Source organism: Suncus etruscus, chromosome 2 (assembly GCF_024139225.1).
Source record: "Suncus etruscus isolate mSunEtr1 chromosome 2, mSunEtr1.pri.cur, whole genome shotgun sequence".
Classification (NCBI taxonomy): Eukaryota; Metazoa; Chordata; class Mammalia; order Eulipotyphla; family Soricidae; genus Suncus; species Suncus etruscus.
In genome coordinates this window covers 147,477,940-147,483,527 of record NC_064849.1, presented here as the reverse complement: position 1 = coordinate 147,483,527, position 5,588 = coordinate 147,477,940, and the positions used below count along the sequence as shown (strand labels likewise).

General features: G+C 40.2%; 1 non-coding gene across 1 annotated transcript; it reads left to right on the top strand.

Moving 5' to 3' along the window:
* Window positions 1-1,930: 1,930 nt before the first annotated feature.
* LOC126002706 (small nucleolar RNA SNORA51) lies at window positions 1,931-2,065 on the top strand. The gene has a single exon (XR_007493377.1). It is a non-coding gene; the product is annotated as a small nucleolar RNA SNORA51 (small nucleolar RNA).
* The last annotated feature ends 3,523 nt before the right edge of the window (window positions 2,066-5,588 follow it).

Here is a 5,588-nt window from a genome sequence, read left to right as displayed (position 1 = left end):
ATTTTTTACCATACCTAGCATTCTTATTGCTTGATTTTACCAAGAAAATTCAGTTTGGGCTGAAGAGATGACATAAGGGTTAAAGCAGCTGACATAAGTTTAATTTCCCCCGTCACATATGATTCTCTGAACCCTGGCAGAGTGATCTCTGAGTACAGAGCCAGGAGTAAGCCCAAAGCCAGGAATTTCCCAATCTTTCTCTCACATGCCCCCCACTATAAGAAGATTCGGCTCTGAGAACCATTCAGGAATGATACAGTGGGAAAAGTTTGCCTGCCTCACAAGCATCAGGCCTGAATTTTGCCAAGCTCAACTTGGTAGAGTGGCTGTTTGGGAGCCAAGGTACCCCAATAGTATTTAGTTGTTGGTTATACCACTGCAAGGTGCTCCAGTCAAAACATGCTGCAGGACCATAACATAAAGAGTGAGAGGCCCAAGGGAAGTTTCTGAGCCAAGCACATGTGTGATTTCTGGTCATCACAATGACATCAAAGTTAAGGAAAAGGAAAAGAAGAACTACTCAACTCTCTAAACAGAGCTTGTTTACTCTTCCAGCAACGAGAACATGCCTGGCAACTAGGCATTGGTAAACATTTTCTAAGAAGAAACTTTTTCTACATTAGGAAAACAAACAAAAATCAAGAGTAAAAATCAATTCTGAAACTCACTTCTCAGGGCTTAAAAAGGATTTCAGGCAGATATTACAAAATTATCTTTGTAGCATCCATATGCTAGATAAAGAAGCAAGGTAGATTAACCAATATAAAAAATAGATGGAATGACAGCACAATGGGTGGGATGTTTACCTTGCATTCTGCTGACCTGGGACAAGTGATCTAGGTTTGATCTCCAGCATTCCATCGGTTCCCCCCCCCCCCCCCAGCCTGCCAAGAGAGATTTCTGAGTGCAGATCCAAGAGTAACCCCTAAGCACCACTGGATGTGGCCCAACACCCATCCCCCAAAAAATGTAGATGAAATTTATAAAATAATAAATCAAAACAATTAAGCTCCTATAGATAAAGGCTATCATCTATTATTATATTTTAAATTTGTACCATGGTAGCATGGTCAGTATGATTCTTTTTTGTTTGTTTTTGTGCCATACCTAGTTGTGCTTAGGGCTTATCCCTGACACTGAGACCACTCCTGCTGTGGATTGGGTTACCATATGTACCTACCAAGGATCAGTTCTGCCTTGGCCATGTTCAAGATAAGCACTTTTCTGCTATATTATTTTTTCCAATCCTGTATTGTGATTCTTTATGTATGAAAAGACTAAAAACTTGCAACATATTAACTGTTTTCTTCTTGGTTATTGAGACTATAGATATTTTAGTCTTCTCAGTGTTCTTAGCAATACTTCTCTTTTTTCTTTTAAATATGACACAGGAAATCAAACCTAAGGCCTCACACATGCAAAGCCTGTGCTCCAACTAGTTATCAGTTCCATCTATGCATTTATAAATGAGGCTAGCTAGTGCATGAAATGGATACTATATTGTTCTATTTCATGTTTTCAATAGTGATAACAATCCAAAATGAATATCTTAGGAACATAAAATGCCAGGAAGTATATATAGCTTTTTTTTTGGGGGGGGGGCTGCACCCAGTGCTCAGGGGTTACTCCTGCCTCTGAGCTCAGGTATACTCCAGGTAGTCTTGGGGGACCATATGGGGTGCCAGGGGTTGAACCTTGGTTGGCCATTTGTAAGACAAATGCCCTCACTGTGGTAAGCATTGGGAGGCCTTATCTTTTCTTCTTTTTTTTTTTTTTTTTGATTCATATATATAACCCTTCACCAGTACAACATTCCCATCACCAATATCCCAAGTCTCCTTCCTCCACACCCCACACTGGCCTGTACTCTGGACAGGCTTTCTTCTTCCCTCATTCAGTCACATTTTGTTATGACAGTACTCAGTGTAATTATTTCTGTGACTGCACTAAACAGGCTGTGTTCTTTACACTGACTGTATAGAAGAGGAGGTACAGTAAATGTTCCTCGTATACATCTCAAACCAGGCCCTTTGCCTGGTCTGTATTGTGAATGGGGGGGACAAAAAACCCCAAAAAAACAAAAAAATAAATTCCCTCACTGGTGTGTCATTGTTCCAGCCCTTGCCCAGATATTTAAGAACAAAAGTAAAACTTTTGGCCATATTAGATGACACAAAGATAAACAAAACTATTAGATAAACAAAACTATTTAGTTAACTAGTTGACTTCTTTCTGATAATCAGCATTTATTTTAAATAAGGCAATATTTTTCTCTAGATTTCAAACTATTTGTCACAAGAATTTATTACTGCGAATAATAAATACACTGACAAAAAAAATACTGGAGAACAACAAAAAAAAAAAATCACAGCTCACTCTCATCCATGAGTGGAATCATCAGCGATTGGAGGCAAGAGAGGTGGTTTTTGTTGGGACCTGAGTTCTGAACAAGAAGGGATGCCATTTTGTAAAGGTCACATGGCAAGCTTCTTCTCAGGTTCTGAGCAGGTAGAGACACCATTTTGTCAGAACCACATGGTATAAGCCACATGCTAGGTCTCCACAAGCCTATTTCCATAACACTTCCTCAAGCTACCTTGCCATACCAGGTAGCCTATCAGAGAAGGACAAGGGAGCAGTAGGAAGATAACCCTAGATATTAGCCAATTATTTTAAGGATCATCAGAAATATGGAACCTTCCTATATCCTTGCCCTATATAATCTTCTTCATAACTTTGAGCGGGGTTCATATCCTTTGAAAGATGGCCCTGATTGGCCAGTGTGGGGTCTTGCTGGCAGATGGATTAAAGTAGTAAACTTTATTCCAGTTGTGTGGTCTCATCCTTCTACTCTGGACCAGATCAGTCTTCTTTCAAATTCAATTCAAATAAATAATAGTAAGCACCTTTGAGTATGCAGGAAGGACTAAAATCAGCTCTGAGACACATAATATGCCTAAGATTAAGTTCTCACTCACTCTTAATTACACTTCTTGATACAGTCAAGAAAATTCCTATTAGGAAAGCTTTTTGAAGTAGGAAGGATGGTACAAGAGCTGAAGAGTAGGGCTAAGGGTGGTAGATGACTATTTTTCTAATTTGAAGCAAGGACTCCAAAAACATAACCTGAAAACTGAACCTGATGCTTAAATCAGGCTCTTACACCTTAAAATGCTTAAAAATGACCAATAGGGCTAAAGCCATATAGTACAGCTCTAGGCAGGGTGCTTGCCTTGCACAGCATCCTTGGTCCAGATGGTCCCCCAAACCCGCCGGGAGTTATTCTGTTATTCTTAGCATAGTCAGGTGTATGCTGTCCTCCCCAACCCTTCTAATTTAAGTTACAAACTGAATTTATGGGTTCTTGCTGCACGATAACGTTTCTGATCTTTGTATCCAAGTTGTTCTTGGATCCCTACTTGAAAACTGGCCAGCATTTGCCAAACAAGACATTCAGTTAACCCTACTATTGAATGTCTGCTATGAAATGATTGTGCTATAAATTTTAATAATGCAATTTTGCTATTCTAAGGAAATAGCTTCTAGAAAGGATTTCTTCCCAGACCTATTTCTTGAAGTTTTGATCTACTATCCAGTGATAAAGACAAAGAAACAAATAGTTACCAGCCAATGTGAAGCAGAAACAACAAACAAAACAAAATTAGTCTCTCATGGGCTAGAAAGGTAGGGGATAGCAGTTCTACAGGATCCAGATTTACAGGAGTTCCAATTCTTTATTTTATTCAGAAAACAGGAACAAGAGGGAAAGAGAATTGAAAGTCTAAAGCAGTCTCTAAATTTCAGAAATTGGTTTACTGAAACAGTCCATTTTCTTACTTTATTATTTGTTTTTTAAATCACACCCGGCAGCGCTCAGGGGTTACTCCTGGCTCTACACTCAGAAATCACTCCTGGCAGGCTCGGGGGACCATATGGGATGCCAGGATTTGAACCACCGTCCTTCTGCGCCTAAGACAAACGTCTAGCCGCTGTGCTATCTCTCCGGTCCCGAAACACTCCATTTTAATTAGTTGCTTAAAATTATTCATTTATTTTGGTTTTGGAGTCACACACGCCTCACTCAGAGGTTACTCCTGGCTTTGCACTCAGAAATCACTCCTGGCAGGCTCGGGGACCATATGGGACTCCAAACTTCGAACCACCATCCATCTTGTGTCTGCTGCGTGCAAGGCAAATGCCCTACCTTCTGTGCTATCTCTCGGTCCCCAAAATTATTTTTACCGGTAATTGAGAATTTTGGACCACACCTGTTCAGGTGTTATTATCAACTCTGCACTTAGGAATCACTCCTGGGGAGCTTGGGAGACCATCTGAGATGCTATGGATTGAATCCAGGTCAGCTGAGAGCAAGGTGAACAACCTACCTGCTGTACCAATAACATGTCATTTTAAATAATGAATCTTCTGATTTTGAAGCATGAATATGACCTTCAAATCGTTTCTGTCTCCAATTTAGCAATGAGTGACTTAACACCCTGGAGTTGAGTTGTCAAGAATGGAGCCATCAAGTGTTGTATCAAAGACTGGCACAGGCACCCTGGAGCAATGTGATTTGCCACGGCTAGAGGAACGTCTAATCCCCTAGCTGCTGAGTCATCCTCCTGTGTCCTATTTAAACAGAAGCCTCTAGTAGGTTCAGTTAACACTCCACTCCGACAATACCCAGACCTCCAGAAAGAAATTATGTGCAGAACCTGGATTATTGGCTACAAGTATAATTTTAAAGACAGTACTGATCCTCTTTCCCATCTTGTCACATTATGGATTTGGACTTCAGGATCTTGTCCTCCAAATGAGCTTATTTGGCCTGTATTCCTTGGAACCCTTGGCTCAGAGGCCACCATTTCTGCTTTGAGGTTTTTTTTTTTTGTTTATTTTTAAAATTTGGATGGAAGCTGAGGTACTGGGGTGCAGGGTGCAGAGTCCACACCTAGTGGTGCTCAGGGATCCTGAATCTCTACTAAGGAATCACACCTGGAGGAACTCATTGGACATTATATGATGCTGGAGTTTCAACCTAGGTCAGTTCCATGCAAGGCAAGCACTCTATTCACGGTACTATCTCTCCAGTCCTCATAGTCATTTTTACATGAGCTTCTTATAATTTGTTCATGGTAACAAACATTGACGGTCTCCTATTATGGCTTAGGCATGAGACACAGGTAAGAGTTAGTTCAAGGAAAAAATAGGTAGTCTTTGATTTGCTTTGTTGGTGTAAGTAATCTGGCAACCCCTATATGCCATATGATGCATGTAAGATAGGTAAGTACTAAAATAATGTTTTGAACCGTTATTTGATGACTTTCATTGTCTGCTTGTGGTCTTTCCAGATGAACTAAAGGAATATGGTGGGAATTATAAAAAGACTATGGGGGGAGGGGGTAATGTTGCACTGGTGAAGGGGGGTGTTCTGGTTATGACTGTAACCCAAATATGATCATGTTACTTAAATAAAAATATATTTAATAAAAAAAACTGTTAAAAAAGAAAAAGACTATGAGAGAAAAGATGCTTTAGCAGGCACATTCTGCAGTGCTTAGTCAGGGCTGGCTCAATAGTCTGAAGTC